This window comes from Triticum aestivum, chromosome 3B, assembly GCF_018294505.1.
Source record: "Triticum aestivum cultivar Chinese Spring chromosome 3B, IWGSC CS RefSeq v2.1, whole genome shotgun sequence".
In the NCBI taxonomy this organism is placed as follows: Eukaryota; Viridiplantae; Streptophyta; class Magnoliopsida; order Poales; family Poaceae; genus Triticum; species Triticum aestivum.
In genome coordinates, this window is record NC_057801.1 from 637,918,855 (window position 1) to 637,941,454 (window position 22,600).

Below are 22,600 nucleotides of genomic sequence, written 5' to 3' on the forward strand. Positions count from 1 at the left end.
GGGCGACTCAACACACGCAGCTGCGGGGGCGCTCGCGGGCAGGGCCACGGCGGAGGCGGTAGGAGCAGCGGGGCTGGTCAAGCCTTGATGGCATGCTCGAGCGGGGGCGCTCGGTGGCTCCGGGCGTGGCCAACTCAACACGCAAAAGGAGGTTGGCTCATCGTGTGGTGGTGGAGGCAAGGCTCAGTCGAGACGTGTGCGAACAGCCGGCATAGATGTAGAGGAGGCCCGGCAGAGCAGGGTGCTCAAATCGGGGGGTGAGCTGGCGGCGATTCAGGCGCGAGAGGCTGATTCTAGCGCGAAAGACTAGCACACGCGAGCGGGTTGCGATCTGGCCGGGTCAGCGAGGCGCGGTAGTCGACGCAGCTGCAATATAGGAGGTGTCCGGCGGAGCCGTGCAGGATGGCGCGGGAGGCAGTCGTGGTAGACCGGCTGCGGGAGTGGCTCGAAGCCGTATCGGCTTGTGGTGGTGTGGAGATATGCAAGGGGAAGACAGAGCCACCCGGTAGCTTAACAGCATAGGTGAGGCGAAAACGATCTCGGTGCGGCAGAGACCGCGGTAGCAGCGGCGGCTCGCCGGCGGTTTAGTGGAATCGGCTTGAGGCGGGCCAAACTGCAGCCACGCGGAGACGCGCCGGCGGTTCACCAGCGAAGGATGGTTAGCACCAGTGACTCAACAAGGCTATGGCAGAGAGGCAACGGCCAGATCGATTCACCAGAAGTGAGGCGGAGATGGAGGTGCAGCCACGGCGGATGTACGCCCTGTATCTGCTTCCTGGTCATAGTTAACTTTGGTGAAAAACCTAAACCGCCGTCATGGTCTTCCCTCTTTTTGGCGGTTCACCGGAGGCCGGCGGTTTAGAGCGGCACGGTAAGGCAGCAATTTTCTCACAGAGGAAGCTGCTTAGAAACTCCTCGGCAGCGGGTGGCTCACAGCGTAGTCATAGCAAGTTTTGCAACGGCGGAGGCAACCATGCCCGAGGGACGCCGGAAGCTTCGAGGTGGAGATTCAGAGGCAAGGCCAAGGTAGCTTGACCCGGTGATGGTAGAGGGAACAACTCGAGGTGCAGCTCCGGGTCAAGGCCCCAGCAACGGGGCGGTTTGAGGCATGGCGGTTCTGAGCGGAGGGGGCCGGGTCGCACGACCGTGACTGCAGTGGTGACCACAACTCAGCGACGAAGCGATGAGGCGGAGGGCAGCTTGCATCCGGCTGCCGGGGCTGTAGACCATGACGGTGGGTCACACTTGCCCAGAACGCGAGGCCGTGGCGGGTTGAGGCAGTTCGTCCGCAGCAGCGGAGGCGATGTGGACGCGGCCGTAGAGATGAATACGAGGCCGTGGGCGACGCTCTGAGCAGAGGCGAGCGGCAACTCGGAGGCAACTCACAGACGGGGCAGACGGCGGGTCAGGACGGCCACACGGTGGAGAGGCGCCGCAGGGTGCTCGAGGCCATGGCAACAGGGGCCCGCGAGTATGCGGCCATGGAGGCGGGCGGGCGGTCGCCGGCGCGGGCGCGATGGAGCTAGGCGCGGCGCCCTCGCGCGTGTGTAGGAGGCGCTTCGGTTGGGGTAGAGCGGCGCTGCCCTGGGCGGAGAAAGGAAGCGACGGCAGTGGGACGATGATGTACAACACCAACATGGGGTGTGCACGAGGCGGCGTTGGGGTCGTCGGACACCGCGGACAAAGCTGGAACGAGGCGCGTAGCAGCGCGTGGACGCTGGGGGGGCGCTGATTCTGGTGATGGTGATGGTGAACCGATCAATTCCCGAGCCGCCCGTCCGCGGAGTCTGAGTCTGCGACTAAATCCTTCCCTGGATTGTGGCAGTTTTGACTTGCCATGTCCAGGTTTCTTTCTGAGTACTCCTTGTTTTAATCCGTCTGATGATAGCGGACCGATCTTGTTGATGAACACGGAGACTTGAAGCAGAGGCGGAGTCACTTTGGCGAGAATGGCTTGGAGAAAAGGCCGCTCAGTGGAAGGCCGTGGCATCAACTTAGCAGCGAACCGCCCAGATTGGTTTTGCAAAGAACTTGTAGTACTTGGTAGCTTCGCTGGGTGGCCTTCACCTGACGTAGTAATATTGGTTGTACTATTTGATGACTAGTATTTTGACTTGTTCTGGTTTTCATGATAAAAAATAATAGCGACGGATCGCTGTTTCGCCAGGCTGACACTTTACAGCGAAAAGTAGCAGCAGCAACCAGTTGATACCCTCGGGACTGGAAATCGCATGTGAACAATAGCAACACAAATACGGCGGATCGGACTGACGTTTGCCATATAGTAATTGGACCCGGCCGCTGATTCTGCAAATTCCTACAAGCTTTGTGGACTGGTAGTATGCTGAAAAACTCCAACCAATCTCGGCGGATCAAAGTAATTAGATGAACCGCCGGACGATAGGAATGAACAAACTGTAAACCTCACTACTTTTAACTTTGGACAAATCTTGTATTTTTTCGCTCTGACTGCTTGATATTGAAACAATATAACTCCTTTGTCGATGACTCTTCTTCATCTTCAAAAAATTGCGAACTTCTCCAATCTTAGAAAAGTTCCCTCCAAGAACTCAACACCATCGTGCGCAGGCCCCATGGTGGGCGCCAACTATCGTGGATTTGACACGATAGATGTCCTAGTGTGAGGACTTAGTCGTGAGGCCAACGCATCTATGTGGTAGCTTGAGAGGGGTTGAGCAGAATCGAGAAAACGCAACACAAGACAAAGATTTAGACAGCTTTGTGCCCCGGGAAACATCATCCGGTAACAACCATACATGCTGTTTGTGGCTAGGTCTCATTATCATCACGAGGGAGTCACCGTAAACCGGATCTCCCAGTTATGTCTAACCCTTAAGATTATCCCCCCCTTGGGGTTCCCTGCCCCTCCTTATATATGTTGGAGGGGCGAGTTTCATGTAGAGTCCAACTCGGATTAAGACTTAAACTATTCTGACTTCTCTTCAGGGGCTTCTTAACGTCTTGGGCTTCATAACATCTCAGGCTTCATAACCCCTAGCAACCGAGTTATCACTGTCTGCCGGGTTATGACTAGTGCCGGTTTATGATGAGTCTGCCGGTTTATGATTGACTTGACACCTGCCGGGTTATCATCTGACTTAACTCCTGTCGGGTTATCATCTGTCTTAACACCTGCCGGTTTATCATCTGCCGGTTTACCGTCTGTCTCAACCACCTATCTTAACTGTCAGCAGGTTTATCATCTGCCGGTTTACCGTCTGTCTCAACCACCTGTCTTAACGGTCAGCCGGTTTACCAAGTCCCAGCCGGGTTATAACTCCGGCCGGGTCATACCGCGGGGTATATCTGTAACGCCCTCAATGCGGCTATATCTCCCACGTGTCGAAGCACGACTTAGAGGCATAACCGCATTGAAAGCAATGTCGCAAGTGAGGTAATCTTCACACAACCCATGTAATACATAAGGGAAAGAGATACATAGTTGGCTTACAATCGCCACTTCACACAATTACATGAATAAAGCATTACATCATCCAGATACAATCAAGGTCCGACTACGGAACCAAAATAAAAGAAGAACCCCAAATGCGACAAAGGTCCCCGATCGACCCCAACTGGGCTCCACTACTGATCAACTAGAACGAAACAACACAAAGGGCAAGATCTTCATCGAGCTCCTCCTTGAGCTTGGTTGCGTCATCTGCACGGTAACATAGGCACCTGCAAACTGGTTTTGGAAGTATCTGTGAGCCACGGGGACTCAGCAATCTCGCACCCGCGAGATCAAGACTATTTAAGCTTATAGGAAGGATGGAGTAATGAGGTGGAGCTGCAGCAAGCGACTAGCATATATGGTGGCTAACATACGCAAATGAGAGCGAGAAGAGAAGGCAAAGCACGGTCGATGAAAAGTATGATCAAGAAGTGATCCTATAGCAACCTACGTCAAGCATAACTCCAACACCGTGTTCACTTCCCGGACTCCGCCGGAAAGAGACCATCACGGTTACACACACGGTTGATGTATTTTAATTAAGGTCAACTTCGGGTTTTCTACAACCGGACGTTAACAAATTCCCATCTGCCCATAACCGCGGGCACGGCTTTCGAAAGTTCAAATCCCTGCAGGGGTGTCCCAACTTAGCCCATGACAAGCTCTCACGGTCAACGAAGGAATAGACCTCCACCCGAGACATTCCGATCAGACTCGGTATCCCGGTACAACAAGACATTTCGACAGGGTAAAACTAAACCAGCAACACCGCCCGAATGTGCCGACAAATCCCGATAGGAGCTGCACATATCTCTTTCTCAGGGCACACTCAGATGAGCAATCCGTACAACTAAAACCAAACCTCGAGTTTCCCCGAGGGGGCGCTGCACAGGGCTCTAGTTCGGACCAACACTCAGAGGAGCACTGGCCCGGGGGGGGGGGGTTAAAAAAATGATGACCCTTGAGTCTGCAGAACCCAAGGGAAAGGAAAGGCTAGGTGGCAAATGGTAAAACCAATGTTGGGCATTGCTGGAGAAGCTTTACTTAAGGCGAACTGTCAAGGGGTTCCCATTATAGCCCAACCGTGTAAGGAACGCAAAATCCGGGAACATAACACCGATATGACGGAAACTAGGGCGGCAAGAGTGGAACAAAACACCAGGCATAAGGCCGAGCCTTCCACCCTTTACCAAGTATATAGATGCATTAATTAAGTAAGATATATTGTGATATCCCAACAAGTAAACATGTTCCAACAAGGAACAACATCTCCATGTTCCAACAAGGAACAAACTTCAATCTTCACCTGCAACTAACAATGCTATAAGAGGGGCTGAGCAAAGCGGTAACATAGCCAATCAACGGTTTGCTAGGACATGGTGGGTTAGAGGTTTGACATGGCAATTTGGGAGGCTGACAAGCAAAAGGTAGGCATCGTAGAATTGGCATAGCAAGAGCGAGCAAACTAGCATAGCAAAGATAGTAGTGATTTCGAGGGTATGATCATCTTGCCTGAGATCCCGCAAGGAAGAAGAACGAATCCAAGAAGAAGACAAACGGTCGTAGACGAACAAATCCTCACAACTCCGGAACGAAACCGAAGCTAACGAGAGAAGCAACCCGGAAAGAAACAAACAACATAGTAAACAAACATCACATAAACATGGCATGATGCGCAAACAAGTATGATGCATGTCCGGTTTAAATATGCATGGCATGGGAAAGTGCAACAAACAATACTACAAGTTAAGTGGAGCTCAATATGCAACGAGGTGCATGTTGACGGAACACCACATCAATTATTTAGTTATCTCTCGTTTATGTACCCAACAATATTAAATGTTGTTAAGCATGGCAAGAGGTGAAGCATAATATAAACTATACCATCTAAACAATTTAAATGGGGCCGGATATAAAAACAACAAATCCGATAAATCCCCATATGCATTTAGCAAATTAATGGAAACGGCAAATATAAACATTTTAATTGTTGTTATCATGATGCAGATGACATATGTGAGTTTTAAGCAAATTTATGAAAACGATAACATGAACATGTTATGAAGCATTTGTCGCCATGGCGGAAGGAAAAAGGTGCCACGGCGGTGAAACAAAAATGGTGCCACGGCAACATATCCGAAAATGATGCCACGGCAACATATCGGTTCCGGTAGCTCACAAAGATACCGGTGCAAAAGGAGGCGTGACGTGAGCGAGTCATGCAAGATGGTGGGGTGATCCCGACTTCCGGGTTCCCACGGGACGGTGGCACGGCAAAAGAGGGGCATCGCAAGGACGATTCGATCATGGTGCAAAACTCGAGCATCTCATTCAACACATGCATTCGGTCCACGGCGGTCGTTCTCGGCGGTTATACCTTTGAAGCATGCGTTTTCGGGGCGGAACGCGTTTCGTAGAGGAAGCAGGCGTTCACGATCCGTAGATGTTCGGGGTCCACGGGGTCTTCGAGGGTCGACGGTAGTGGTACACGTTTGACGTTTTGTAGTCGAACTTGACGTTTCCAAGGGGCTTCGAATGTCGTGGTACTTGGCGAAAATTCTCGAAGATGACCTTGACGATCCTGGTTTCGGAGCAGAGGCGAGGCTGGCTGGCTACGACCGGCCTTGCAGCCGCTGCGGCCCACGCGAGCGAGCAGAGGAGGCTCACACAGGAACTTGGCGGGCGCGGCGAGTCATCGGAGGCCGGGGACGGGGCTGCAGGGCCGGCTCGGCACGGGGACCTGGCAAGCGTGTGGAGAGGCGAGGACGGGGCGTCGGCGAGGCTCCGGTAGGGACCAAGGCGGCGGCAGGGGAGGACCCTGGTGGTCGACGGAGAGGCGCAAGGCCATGGCGGCAGAAGGAGCGGCTCGGTCGATGCTGTCCGGTCGAGGACGAAGCCGGAGAAGTAGGGGCGGAGCTGGGAAGAAGCGGCTGCAGCAGGAGCTTGGGGTCGGGTTGGCCATGGCGTGGAGGATGAACCAGGTGGCCTCAGCGAGGAGGCGCGGTGGCAGGCCGACGGGAGCAGCAGCTCGGACGGCGAGGCGTGGCCATGGAAGGAGCGGGCGGTCTCGCGGGACGGAGGCGCGGGGCGACATGGACGAAGCGGCCGCGGGGCTCGGTGCAGATGGATCGGGAGGAGCGGGGCGAGCGAGAGGAGGGAGGAGATGCGGGAGGATCGGGCAGGGGGGTGCAGCGCGAGGAGGGAGAGATGCGGGAGTGTGTGCGACGGCGCTGGAGGAGGAACGAGGGGAGGAGAAAGGGATCGAGCAGAGCTGCACTGGGAGCGGTCGGGCTAGGGTTAGAGAGGGGGTTAGGTGGGCTGGGCCTTAGAGGCCGGCCGGCTGGGCTATGGAGAAGCTGGGCTGCGGATGGGCCTAGATGGCCTGGCTGCAGGTTGCACTCTCTCTTCTCTCTCTCATTTTCCCATTTAAAACAAAACAGAAAAAGAGAAAGAAAAGAAAGAGAAGGATAGGCAAAGAATTAGCACATGCAAATAATATTCTTGGACTCACAAAAATGCGCTAGTCCCAAGAAAATAGAAGTGAGCAAGATTGCAAGATTAAATTCAAAATCATTTGAATTTAATTCAATAGGTTTGAACTAGGACTAGGTAAAGGGAAGGTCCAAAAATGTTGGGATTTTTGGTGGAGCTCCGGAAAATGATGAAAGAATAAATGGCAAAGTTGGAGATCAAGAATTAAGACAACAGAAGCATTGGGATTTTGCAAGTGTGTTATAGTGAATTCCAAAAATGGAATATTTTATTATAGCTCCCTAAATATCGGGAGGGTATGTTATAAAGAGAAGTCACCCTTCCCTCGATTTAAATGGATCGAAGATCCATACAATTTATTTAGTTGAGTTTTCAAAATTAATGATATGATGGCATGATGACATGATGCAATGCACATGATGCAAGGATGAATGCAACAAATAAAACAAATCACACGACGAAACTCGGAATAGCTGGAAGTCTTTTGGAGCGTCGGTCTCGGGGCGTTACAACACTCCACCACTACGAGAGGATCTCGTCCCGAGATCTAGAATGGCACCAGAGGGAAAACGGAAAAGGAAGAGAAACGGTAAAACTAAGTTGCTTCTTCGACAAAAGAGTGAAACCAAAGAACCTTGAGAGGTTGAAAAAGTTGAAAGAAAGAGCACAACGGAGTAGAACACAATTGAGAGCACTGCGGTAGAACAAATAGAAACAAGGAACACCATTTTAACCTTAGAGGTTGCAAAGCTATGAATGACGAGTACAATGAAGAAGAAGGAGTTGAACCCGCTCTGGTTGAAACAAGATAAACACGAAACAAAGGAAGAACAAATTCGGACACCACTCCAATTGAAAAGAGACGCATGACTTGATAAGATGAAAAGAACTTGAAGAGATGACACAACACTCCGGTTAGATGGATAAGCACGAAAAGAACACGATCCTCACGAATCGAGATGGTGAGTGAAAAGAGCAACATCACAATGCCTCCGAAAGAAATAATAGAAGATAAATCATTGGAATAACAGAATGGAGAAGAAAATGCCAACTTCTGCCACAAATGAGTTTGGAAAGCATCCTTGCAAAGAAGAATTGAACGGAGTTGTTGGAAAATCAACAACGAAAAGCACAAGCTTGTAGTGGGCTTATGGAAAACATCTCAAAATTATGAGGTGACAACCGGCCACTAACGGAAACAATTGCTTGCTTGAGATCAACGAAGAGATGAAAACTTCTTCCACCAAGATGATAAAGAGATAACTTGGATCATTGGCAAGCACCACAAATAGCAACATTCCCAGTGGAAGGCTTTTAGGTGAAATATGACACAAGATAACTCCAACAACGAGGTTGATGGATTTAAAAATAACTCATTCTTAACAACATGTGAATCATGGAACATGAACTCAAATTATCAAGAATGACATAATACCACCTCCAAAATATGGTAGAAAGAATTGCACTCCGGATTACCATATGAAGAAAGCTTGAGCTCCTTAGGAAAGAATCTCGATGAAAACTTTGAGAAGGGAATTAAATCCTTGATGAACCATCATGTAGAACCTCCATGAAGAACTCCGGTAAACAAAAGGAATGAAAAGAAAGAGAAATTGAAAACACAAGGTGAATCCTTGCAATGATTTAGATGGATCTCCGTGATAATTAGAGCTTGGAACTCCGGGAAAAAGAGAAGATGAAACAAATGAAACCGAGAATTTTAAGGGCCTCCGGAATAAAGAATTAATCACTTGGATGAACAAGAATAAGAATTATGTTATGCTTATCCTTCACCAATTAAATTGACGACAATCAACGGATTTGGCATACTACTTATTCTCGTAGAAAGGATTAAAAGAGATATAGCGTAAACTTGAGAAGGTCTTCAACGAACCACCGGTAGAATTGAAGCAACAAATGAATTGATATGATGAACAAGGAAGAGAGATCTTGAAAGAACCACCGTAAGAATTGAAAATGATCGAAGGTGCTTGAGACAAACTAGATACATGAGAACAAAGAGATCAAGAACTGATTAGAGGATATTCGATAGATGCACCGGCAAGATAGGAGAATGACAACTGACGGCTGAGAATGAATAAACCTGAATTGATGGACTCCGGATGACAAACTGAGAAGACTCTTGAATATCTCCTGATGGGTGAAAAAGATTCTCACAATCGAAAACAATTATGAGAGGATGGCAACAAGCTAGCACCATGAATCTTGAAGAGAATAGAGCAAGATTAAAGAGAAACTCTTCTTCGGTCTTCAAATGATGAGAATGACAACGAGACACACCACCAAGAATTATTGAGGCACACCGGAAGAATCAAAAGCGAAGAGGTTGAGCCAACTATGAAAAGAATTTGAAAGATCTTGGAGAAAAGCATTTGACTAATGATAACTCATTCTTACGTCAAGCTTGGAGAAGAATTTAGGATAGCTCTGGGAAAATAGAAGAGTCAGGTAAGATCCTGGGAAAAGACCTGTGGGTTAGGGCCCACTCAAAAGAACACCGTTGAAAAGATTTAAAAGAGATGTTGCACCGGTTGAATTAAATGACTTGAATGAGATACCAATCTCGAAAGAGCTTGAACGAATGCAGAGTGGAAACACGAATCTTCGAGATATCTTGAGCACTCTGGAACAATTTAATAGCGAGAGATGGATGATTAAGAGGTGCACCGGCATAAGAAAAGCATTGGAAAAAAAAAGAAAAGGAGTATGCTTAATACCAAAGCTTGAATTAAATCCACCGGAGAAGAAAAGAAAGAAGAATGACGAACTTGAAGCTCCGTTAGAATCTTCATGAGAATCACCGGATAAGAACATTGACGGAAAAGAATGGAGAAACTTCCCATCAATAAAATGGATACTTGAAGAAGAAATCTTAGTCCTTGAAGAAAAACAAAAGGGAGGGAGGGTGGGAAAAACAAAGGCAACTTGGAGACGGATGAAACAAACACCGTTGAGAAGAAGTGATAAATGATCTTGCAAATGTTGACGTGAACGGATCCACTTGAGGAGAGACACACCGGTTAAAAAAAAGGATTGACAAGACAGACTCGATGATCCAGAAGGATTAGTATTCACATAGGAATATGAGAACACCATTTGGAAAAGGTATGGAATCAACATTTGACTTCGAAGCAACTCGAATACCACAACTCAAAACAAAACAAAGGATTGGCTTGCAAAATAAGCCAGAACAAACATATGATATAGATTTCGTCCGAAGTTTTCGTGGTGGGGCCTACACGGGCTCGATCGTACAGCACCATCATGTACAAGGCAGTGCACATGACATACGAAGCGTCCCCGAACCAGCATAGCCAAGGGTTCTTTAAGACACAACGAGACCACTGTAAAAACGACCGTGAATAGGCGGACCACTAGACGTTGAACCCCAATTTCATATCATACATCCGTCGAAAAGATATCCTAAGAGCTACTTGAATTCCCACCTATGAAACTCCCGAAATTTTTCCGGTTATGCAATCAGGTGTTGGGGATACAGGGGAAGCATAATATCTCACCCAAAACTAACAAATCCTACATCCAGCTGTATCCATCCTTCAACACATAACCAAGAAACCTTCGGAAATCGTCTACCTCAACCTTCGAAAAGCATCCGTTATACAAGTCATGGCAATACTCCCGTACTCACCTCAGTACTGGGTTATCGGGGTTATCTCACCAACGAACTGCATAAAAGAGATTTTCGATGTCGGCGTACTAAACTCAGGTATTCCAGAACTGCAACGATAAAATTATGACGACAACACCTCAGAGCTCAACTCCCCGGGACACTTCCACTAAACCCCTGACAGGAGGCACCAAGACAATGTTCTCATCATAAAACCATCGGAACGATTCCAAGATACCCGCGTGATCCTAAAATTTTTTTAGTGAAATTTGAGAAGAGAAGAGTCAAAACTCTACGTCAGGATGCCTTACCAGAGCGATGAAGAGACTGGGGAGTAAAAAGAATTCCTAAACTCTCCGATATATATAATCCTAAATGACTCAAAACATTTTTTTAGACACAACTCGGCCGCTAAAAACGATCAAGCAGTGGGGCTCCTAAGGTCGGGGAAGGCTCTGATACCAACTTGTAACGCCCTCAATGCGGCTATATCTCCCACGTGTCGAAGCACGACTTAGAGGCATAACCGCATTGAAAGCAATGTCGCAAGTGAGGTAATCTTCACACAACCCATGTAATACATAAGGGAAAGAGATACATAGTTGGCTTACAATCGCCACTTCACACAATTACATGAATAAAGCATTACATCATCCAGATACAATCAAGGTCCGACTACGGAACCAAAATAAAAGAAGAACCCCAAATGCGACAAAGGTCCCCGATCGACCCCAACTGGGCTCCACTACTGATCAACTAGAACGAAACAACACAAAGGGCAAGATCTTCATCGAGCTCCTCCTTGAGCTTGGTTGCGTCATCTGCACGGTAACATAGGCACCTGCAAACTGGTTTTGGAAGTATCTGTGAGCCACGGGGACTCAGCAATCTCGCACCCGCGAGATCAAGACTATTTAAGCTTATAGGAAGGATGGAGTAATGAGGTGGAGCTGCAGCAAGCGACTAGCATATATGGTGGCTAACATACTCAAATGAGAGCGAGAAGAGAAGGCAAAGCACGGTCGATGAAAGTATGATCAAGAAGTGATCCTATAGCAACCTACGTCAAGCATAACTCCAACACCGTGTTCACTTCCCGGACTCCGCCGGAAAGAGACCATCACGGTTACACACACGGTTGATGTATTTTAATTAAGGTCAACTTCGGGTTTTCTACAACCGGACGTTAACAAATTCCCATCTGCCCATAACCGCGGGCACGGCTTTCGAAAGTTCAAATCCCTGCAGGGGTGTCCCAACTTAGCCCATGACAAGCTCTCACGGTCAACGAAGGAATAGACCTCCACCCGAGACACTCCGATCAGACTCGGTATCCCGGTACAACAAGACATTTCAACAGGGTAAAACTAAACCAGCAACACCGCCCGGATGTGCCGACAAATCCCGATAGGAGCTGCACATATCTCTTTCTCAGGGCACACTCAGATGAGCAATCCGTACAACTAAAACCAAACCTCGAGTTTCCCCGAGGGGGCGCTGCACAGGGCTCTAGTTCGGACCAACACTCAGAGGAGCACTGGCCCGGGGGGGGTTAAAAAATGATGACCCTTGAGTCTGCAGAACCCAAGGGAAAGAAAGGCTAGGTGGCAAATGGTAAAACCAATGTTGGGCATTGCTGGAGAAGCTTTACTTAAGGCGAACTGTCAAGGGGTTCCCATTATAGCCCAACCGTGTAAGGAACGCAAAATCCGGGAACATAACACCGATATGACGGAAACTAGGGCGGCAAGAGTGGAACAAAACACCAGGCATAAGGCCGAGCCTTCCACCCTTTACCAAGTATATAGATGCATTAATTAAGTAAGATATATTGTGATATCCCAACAAGTAAACATGTTCCAACAAGGAACAACATCTCCATGTTCCAACAAGGAACAAACTTCAATCTTCACCTGCAACTAACAATGCTATAAGAGGGGCTGAGCAAAGCGGTAACATAGCCAATCAACGGTTTGCTAGGACATGGTGGGTTAGAGGTTTGACATGGCAATTTGGGAGGCTGACAAGCAAAGGTAGGCATCGTAGCATTGGCATAGCAAAGAGCGAGCAAACTAGCATAGCAAAGATAGTAGTGATTTTGAGGGTATGATCATCTTGCCTGAGATCCCGCAAGGAAGAAGAACGAATCCAAGAAGAAGACAAACGGTCGTAGACGAACAAATCCTCACAACTCCGGAACGAAACCGAAGCTAACGAGAGAAGCAACCCGGAAAGAAACAAACAACATAGTAAACAAACATCACATAAACATGGCATGATGCGCAAACAAGTATGATGCATGTCCGGTTTAAATATGCATGGCATGGGAAAGTGCAACAAACAATACTACAAGTTAAGTGGAGCTCAATATGCAACGAGGTGCATGTTGACGGAACACCACATCAATTATTTAGTTATCTCTCGTTTATGTACCCAACAATATTAAATGTTGTTAAGCATGGCAAGAGGTGAAGCATAATATAAACTATACCATCTAAACAATTTAAATGGGGCCGGATATAAAAACAACAAATCCGATAAATCCCCATATGCATTTAGCAAATTAATGGAAACGGCAAATATAAACATTTTAATTGTTGTTATCATGATGCAGATGACATATGTGAGTTTTAAGCAAATTTATGAAAACGATAACATGAACATGTTATGAAGCATTTGTCGCCATGGCGGAAGGAAAAAGGTGCCACGGCGGTGAAACAAAAATGGTGCCACGGCAACATATCCGAAAATGATGCCACGGCAACATATCGGTTCCGGTAGCTCACAAAGATACCGGTGCAAAAGGAGGCGTGACGTGAGCGAGTCATGCAAGATGGTGGGGTGATCCCGACTTCCGGGTTCCCACGGGACGGTGGCACGGCAAAAGAGGGGCATCGCAAGGACGATTCGATCACGGTGCAAAACTCGAGCATCTCATTCAACACATGCATTCGGTCCACGGCGGTCGTTCTCGGCGGTTATACCTTTGAAGCATGCGTTTTCGGGGCGGAACGCGTTTCGTAGAGGAAGCAGGCGTTCACGATCCGTAGATGTTCGGGGTCCACGGGGTCTTCGAGGGTCGACGGTAGTGGTACACGTTTGACGTTTTGTAGTCGAACTTGACGTTTCCAAGGGGCTTCGAATGTCGTGGTACTTGGCGAAAATTCTCGAAGATGACCTTGACGATCCTGGTTTCGGAGCAGAGGCGAGGCTGGCTGGCTACGACCGGCCTTGCAGCCGCTGCGGCCCACGCGAGCGAGCAGAGGAGGCTCACGCAGGAACTTGGCGGGCGCGGCGAGTCATCGGAGGCCGGGGATGGGGCTGCAGGGCCGGCTCGGCACGGGGACCTGGCGAGCGTGTGGAGAGGCGAGGACGGGGCGTCGGCGAGGCTCCGGTAGGGACCAAGGCGGCGGCAGGGGAGGACCCTGGTGGTCGACGGAGAGGCGCAAGGCCATGGCGGCGGAAGGAGCGGCTCGATCGATGCTGTCCGGTCGAGGACGAAGCCGGAGAAGTAGGGGCGGAGCTGGGAAGAAGCGGCTGCAGCAGGAGCTTGGGGTCGGGTTGGCCATGGCGTGGAGGATGAACCAGGTGGCCTCAGCGAGGAGGCGCGGTGGCAGGCCGACGGGAGCAGCAGCTCGGACGGCGAGGCGTGGCCATGGAAGGAGCGGGCGGTCTCGCGGGACGGAGGCGCGGGGCGACATGGACGAAGCGGCCGTGGGGCTCGGTGCAGATGGATCGGGAGGAGCGGGGCGAGCGAGAGGAGGGAGGAGATGCGGGAGGATCGGGCAGGGGGGTGCAGGGGAGGAGATGCGGGAGTGCGTGCGACGGCGCTGGAGGAGGAACGAGGGGAGGAGAAAGGGATCGAGCAGAGCTGCGCTGGGAGCGGTCGGGCTAGGGTTAGAGAGGGGGTTAGGTGGGCTGGGCCTTAGAGGCCGGCCGGTTGGGCTATGGAGAAGCTGGGCTGCGGATGGGCCTAGATGGCCTGGCTGCAGGTTGCACTCTCTCTTCTCTCTCTCATTTTCCCATTTAAAACAAAACAGAAAAAGAGAAAGAAAAGAAAGAGAAGGATAGGCAAAGAATTAGCACATGCAAATAATATTCTTGGACTCACAAAAATGCGCTAGTCCCAAGAAAATAGAAGTGAGCAAGATTGCAAGATTAAATTCAAAATCATTTGAATTTAATTCAATAGGTTTGAACTAGGACTAGGTAAAGGGAAGGTCCAAAAATGTTGGGATTTTTGGTGGAGCTCCGGAAAATGATGAAAGAATAAATGGCAAAGTTGGAGATCAAGAATTAAGACAACAGAAGCATTGGGATTTTGCAAGTGTGTTATAGTGAATTCCAAAAATGGAATATTTTATTATAGCTCCCTAAATATCGGGAGGGTATGTTATAAAGAGAAGTCACCCTTCCCTCGATTTAAATGGATCGAAGATCCATACAATTTATTTAGTTGAGTTTTCAAAATTAATGATATGATGGCATGATGACATGATGCAATGCACATGATGCAAGGATGAATGCAACAAATAAAACAAATCACACGATGAAACTCGGAATAGCTGGAAGTCTTCTGGAGCGTCGGTCTCGGGGCGTTACAATATCCCCGACACCCTCATTCTTCAAACAAATATCGGGCGGACTGAGCCCTCAAATATCCAAGACGCAGGGCCGCCTTCTCCTGGCTGGCTGTCCCACCGGCCTGCTGCAGGAAGGCGGCAAGGCTCTGCAAGCCCTCTTGACGAGGGTCGACTCCTAGTAGTCGGCCACCAGAGGGCCGCCTCCTAGCAGGCGGCCCGGCTCGCACCCTCAAAGTTTGCACCCACATAATGGCGATAAGACCGGGCGTGGCTACAGTGAAGCCTGCCACCCCCGAATCCCGGAGCAAGCGTGGCCACAGTGCGCCATACGGGGCGGCCACTCCCCGTCCAGTGCGGCACTATTTCCATGTCAACCATGACATTACCCACGGCAGACAGTCAGTACGGCCCGCAGGCGGCAGGTCTGCCAGCGAAATACCAGAAGGCGGCCAAGCTTGGCCAGTCGGCCTGGGGGGAGGCCGGCTCCCAACAGTCGGCTCCCCCCACCCTGGAATTTTGTGCACCTATAAGCAGATAAGACGGGGTAAGGCTACAATGAAAGCCCGCCAGGCGACGGCACTGTAGCCATGCTTACCCCGACAAAGCCATCGTCACCAAGAGTAAGGCAATAGTAACCAGCAGCCGACAAGACCCCCAGGCGGTGGGCCCAGCCTATCGGCCAAGAGGCCGGCAGCCGGCGGGACCCACCAGTTGGCGGGCCCCAGCAGCCGGTGGAGAAGTCGGCGACCACGGACACTGACGGCCTAGACCCACAACCAGCCGGATTACCATTGTACCCCTGGGGTAGGCCTATATAAACCCCCCAGGGCACCCATGCAAAGGGTTGATCTCTTAAATTTTTAGACACCAATAGAGAGAAGAGGGGAGCTAGCCTTGCCCGTCTTCTTCCTCTAGCTAAACAGCTCAAGGAGCCTCTTGTAGCAACTTGTTTTGATCTAGTAATCATGCGGAGACCCCACAGAGCAGGAGTAGGGGTGTTATTTCCTAGGAGAGCCCCGAACCTGGGTAAGATTCGCGGGCGTGCATGTCTTCGCTTATCCCGCTTCCAGGCACCGGCGATGTCTTACTGGCTCCCACAATGATAAGCCACCCATTGGCATATGTCGCACATACCACCCGACATTTGGCACCCACCATGGGGCCAGGTGCACCATCGTCCGGAGACCTGCTCTGGACGGGAACCCTCTTCCTCCCCAGCGAGCATAGCCAGCCCGGCACGCCCGATGGCACTTGCCCTGACGTGCTGCATGGCGTCGACGACGCCTGTGCAGCCAGCTGCCTCGCCGATCTTCCCGGTGAGGTCCGCCTCTCCGACGAGCCTGCGTCTGATGTAGGCACAGATTGCCCCGAGAGCCGCCTCGTCAGCCTCGTCGACCAGCTCAACGTCGCCAGCGAGCCTGCTGTGGACTTGGAGTCGGTTGGCTCCACCGACCTAATGCTGGTAGACTCCGACACGGCATCGCTTGATGCCTTCCCCACCAACGTGGTGGTCATCGACGACCCTCTTCCTCGAGCCGACAGCTACGGCAGCACCGTCAGTGAGGTGCTGGTCATCAGTCACGGCGCCGCCTCCGACGAAAACATCCATGACACCCTGTAGACGGCGCTGCATGACCTGTCTGCCCCCATCCCGGGCGACGCCGATGCCGACACACTGGAGTCCCGTTGTCTTGCCCTCATCGAGAACGGCAAGAAGATAGCCTCCATGAGACGCCTCACCGAAGCTTACCAACACGAGGTCGATCATGCCGCCTCTGGCACACTGCCTGCCGGTAGACCCAGCAGGATTGGCGCCATCAAGAAGCGTGGCACGGCCATCGCCAGCATGCTGGGTGCAGACCGCCCAGTCTACGCCACGCCACTTGAGAACCTGCGTGCCGCCCAGGCGGCCGTAGACGAGCTGGACGGGCTGGAGGGCGACGAGCTTCACTGCATGACCAGACACGTCCAGCAGCTGATCGACCTGGCCACAGAGAGGCATGACGCTAGTGCCCGCGCTGAGAGTCCTCCCCCACGCCGAGAGCATGGCGCGACATCCCGAACACCGACTACAGGCGGCGCCCGCGAGCTAAAAAACAAGTTGTCACAGTCTCGGCATTCTAGTGATCATGCAGGACTACCTCGGCATTCTCCCCACACTCGAGCTGTGGGGAGCGTGTTGGAAATATGCCCTAGAGGCAATATTAAAATATTTATTATTATATTTCCTTGTTCATGATAATAGTTTATTATCCATGCTATAATTGTATTGATAGGAAACTCAGATACATGTGTGGATACATAGACAACACCATGTCCCTAGTAAGCCTCTAGTTGACTAGCTCGTTGATCAATAGATGGTTACGGTTTCCTGACCATGGACATTGGATGTCGTTGATAACGGGATCACATCATTAGGAGAATGATGTGATGGACAAGACCCAATCCTAAGCCTAGCACAAAGATCGTAGTTCGTATGCTAAAGATTTTTTTAATGTCAAGTATCATTTCCTTAGACCATGAGATTGTGCAACTCCCGGATACCGTAGGAATGCTTTGGGTGTACCAAACGTCACAACATAACTAAGTGGCTATAAAGGTACAATACAGGTATCTCCGAAAGTGTCTGTTGGGTTGGCACGAATCAAGACTGGGATTTGTCACTCCATGTAAACGGAGAGGTATCTCTGGGCCCACTCGGTAGGACATCATCATAATGTGCACAATGTGACCAAGGGGTTGATCACGGGATGATGTGTTACGGAACGAGTAAAGAGACTTGCCGGTAACGAGATTGAACAAGGTATCAGGATACCGACAATCGAATCTCGGGCAAGTACAATACCCCTAGACAAAGGGAATTGTATACGGGATCGATTGAGTCCTTGACATCGTGGTTCATCCGATGAGATCATCGTGGAACATGTGGGAGCCAACATGGTTATCCAGATCCTGCTGTTGGTTATTGACCGGAGAACGTCTCGGTCATGTCTGCATGATTCCCGAACCCGTAGGGTCTACACACTTAAGGTTCGATGACGCTAGGGTTATAAAGGAAGTTTGTATGTGGTTACCGAATGTTGTTCGGAGTCCCGGATGAGATCCCGGACGTCACGTGGAGTTCCGGAATGGTCCGGAGGTAAAGATTTATATATGGGAAGTCTTATTTTGGTCGCCGGAAAAGTTTCGCACTTTATCGGTATTGTATCGGGAGTGCCGAAAGGGGTCCGGGGGTCCATCGGGGGGGGGGGGGGCCACCTGCCCCGGGGGGGCCACATGGGCTGTAGGGGGTGCGCCTTGGCCTATATGGGCCAAGGGCACCAGCCCCAAGAGGCCCATGCGCCAAGGAGACTTGGGGAGGGGAGAGTCCTAAAAGGGGAAGGCACCTCCGAGGTGCCTTGGGGAGGATGGACTCCTCCCCCCCTTGGCCGCACCCCTTCCTTGTAGGAAGGGGCAAGGCTGCGCCCTCCCCCTCTCCCTTGCCCCTATATATAGTGGAGGGGAGGGAGGGAAGCCGCACCTGAAGCCCTGGCGCCTCCCTCCCTCCCGTGACACCTCCTCCTCTCCCGCAGGTGCTTGGCGAAGCCCTGCAGGATTGCCACGCTCCTCCACCACCACCACGCCGTTGTGCTGCTGCTGGATGGAGTCTTCTTCAACCTCTCCCTCTCTCTTTGCTGGATCAAGGCATGGGAGACGTCACCGGGCTGTACGTGTGTTGAACGCGGAGGTGCCGTCCGTTCGGCACTAGGATCTCCGGTGATTTGGATCACGACGAGTACGACTCCTTCAACCCCGTTCTCTTGAATGCTTCCGCTTAGCGATCTACAAGGGTATGTAGATGCAATCACTCTCCCATGACTCGTTGCTAGATGAACTCATAGATGGATCTTGGTGAAACCATAGGAAATTTTTTTAATTTTCTGCAACGTTCCCCAACAATGGTATCAGAGCTAGGTCTATTTCGTAGATTCTTTGCACGAGTAGAACACAAAGTAGTTGTGGGCGTTGATTTTGTTCAATATGCTTACCGTTACTAGTCCAATCTTGTTTCGACGGTATTGTGGGATGAAGCGGCCCGGACCGACCTTACACGTACACTTACGTGAGACAGGTTCCATCGACTGACATGCACTTGGTGCATAAGGTGGCTAGCGGGTGCCAGTCTCTCCCACTTTAGTCGGAACGGATTCGATGAAAAGGGTCCTTATGAAGGGTAAATAGCAATTGACATATCACGTTGTGGTTTTTGCGTAGGTAAGAAACGTTCTTGCTAGAAGCCCATAGCAGCCACATAAAACATGCAAACAACAATTAGAGGACGTCTAACTTGTTTTTGCAGGGTATGCTATGTTATGTGATATGGCCAAGAAGAATGTGATGAATGATATGTGATGTATGATATTGATCATGATCTTGTAATAGGAATCACGACTTGCATGTCGATGAGTATGACAACCGGCAGGAGCCATAGGAGTTGTCTTAATTTATTGTATGACCTGCGTGTCATTGAACAATGCCATGTAATTACTTTACTTTATTGCTAACCGGTAGCCATAGTAGTAGAAGTAATGAGTTGACGAGACAACTTCATGGAGACACGATGATGGAGATCATGATGATGGAGATCATGATGATGGAGATCATGGTGTCATGCCGGTGACGATGATGATTATGGAGCCCCGAAGATGGAGATCAAAAGGAGCAATATGATATTGGCCATATCATGTCACTATTTGATTGCATGTGATGTTTATCATGTTTATGCATCTTATTTGCTTAGAACGACGGTAGTAAATAAGATGATCCCTCATTAAAATTTCAAGAAAGTGTTCCCCCTAACTGTGCACCATTGCGGAAGTTCGTCGTTTCGAAGCACCACGTGATGATCGGGTGTGATAGATTCTTACGTTCACATACAACGGATGTAAGCCAGATTTACACACGCAGAACACTTAGGATAACTTGACGAGCCTAGCATGTACAGACATGGCCTCGGAACACAAGAGATCGAAAGGTCGAGCATGAGTCGTATAGTAGATACGATCAACATGAAGATGTTCACCGATGATGACTAGTCCGTCTCACGTGATGATTGGACACGGCCTAGTTGACTCGGATCATGTAATCACTTAGATGACTAGAGGGATGTCTAACTGAGTGGGAGTTCATTAGATGAACTTAATTATCCTGAACATAGTCAAAAAAAAATCTTTGCAAACTATGTCATAGCTCGCGCTTTAGTTCTACTGTTTTAGATATGTTCCTAGAGAAAATATAGTTGAAAGTAGACAGTAGCGATTATGCGGACAGTAGAAAGCTTATGTCCTCAATGCACCGCTTAGTGTGCTGAACCCCAATCGTCGTCTGTGGATGTTGCGAACATCGGACATACACGTTTTGATAACTACGTGATAGTTCAGTTAAACGGTTTAGAGTTGAGGCACCAAAGACGTTTTTCGAAACGTCGTGGAACATATGAGATGTTTCGAGGGCTGAAATTGGGATTTCAGGCTTGTGCCCATGTCAAGAGGTATGAGACCTCCGACGATTTTGTTAGCCTGCAAACTAAGGGAGAAAAGCTCAATCATTGAGCTTGTGATCAGATTGTCTGAGTGCAACAATCACTTGAATCGAGTGGGAGTTGATCTTCTAGATGAGATAGTGATGTTTCTCCAAAGTCATTGCCACCAAGCTGCTAGAGCTTCGTGATGAACTATAACATATCAGGGATACATATGATGATCCTTGAGGTATTCACGATGTTTGACACCGCGAAAGTAGAAATCAAGAAGGAGCATCAATTGTTGATGGTTGGTGAAACCACTAGTTTCAAGAAGGGCAAGGGCAAGAAGGGATACTTCATGAAACAGCAAATCAGCTGCTGCTCCAGTGAAGAAACCCAAGGTTGAACCCAAACCCGAGACTAAGTGCTTCTGTGATAAGGGGAATAGTCACTAGAGCGGAATTACCCTAGATACTTGGTAGATGAGAAGGCTGGCAAGGTCGATAGAAGTATATTGGATATACATTATGTTAATGTGTACTTTACTAGTACTCCTAGTAGCACCAGGGTATTAGATACTGGTTCAGTTGCTAAGTGTTAGTAACTCGAAATAAAAGAGCTACGGAATAAACGGAGACTAGCTAAAGGTGAGCTGACGATATGTGTTGGAAGTGTTTCCAAGTTTGATGTGACCAAACATCGCACGCTCCCTCTACCATCAAGATTAGTATTAAACCTGAATAATTGTCATTTGGTGTTTGCATTGAGCATAGACATGATTGGATTATGTCTATCGCAATACGGTTATTCATTTAAGGAGAATAATGGTTACTCTATTTATTTGAATAATACCTTCAATGGTCTTGCACCTAAAGGAATGGTTTATTGAATCTCGATCGTAGTGATACACATTTTCATGCCAAAAGATATAAGATAGTAACGATAGTACCACTTACCTATGGCACTGTCATGAAAGTCACATTGGTATAAAACGCATGAAGAAGCTCCATGTTGATGGATCCTTGGACTCACTCGTTTTTGAAAAGTTTGAGACATGCCAACCTTGTCTATTGGTGCATACGCATGAAGAAACTCCATGCAGATGGATCGTTTAGACTCACTTGATTTTGAATCACTTGAGATATGCAAATCATACCACATGGGCAAGATGACTGAAAAGCCTCGTTTCCAGTACGATGGAACAAGATAGCAACCTGTTGGAAGTAACACATTTTGATGTGTGCAGTCCAATGAGTGCTGAGGCATGCAGTGAATATCGTTATGTTCTTACTTCACAGATGATTCGAGTAGATGTTGAGTATATTTACTTGATGAAACACAAGTCTGAATTATTGAATGGTTCAAGTAATTTCAGAGTGAAGTTGAAGATCATCGTGACAAGAGGATAAAATGACTATGGTATGATCATAGAGATGAGTATCTGAGTTACGAGCTTTGGCACGCAATTAAGACATTGTGGAAATTGTTTCACAATTAATACCGCCTGGAACACCATAGTGTGATGGTATGTCCGAACATCATAGTTGCACCCTATTGGATATGGTGCGTACCATGATGTCTCTTATCGAATTACCACTATCGTTCATGGGTTAGGCATTAGAGACAACCGCACTCACTAATAGGGTACCACGTAATTCCGTTGAGACGACACCGTTTGGAGAAACCTAAGTTGTCGTTTCTTAAAAAGTTTGGGGCTGCGACGCTTATGTGAAAAAGTTTCAGGTTGATAAGCTCGAACCCAAAGCGGATAAAATGCATCTTCATAGGACACCCAAAACAGTTGGGTATACCTCCTTATTCAGATCCGAAAGTAATAGGGATTGTTTCTCGAATCAGGTCCTTTCTCGAGGAAAAGTTTGTCTCAAAGAATTGAGTGG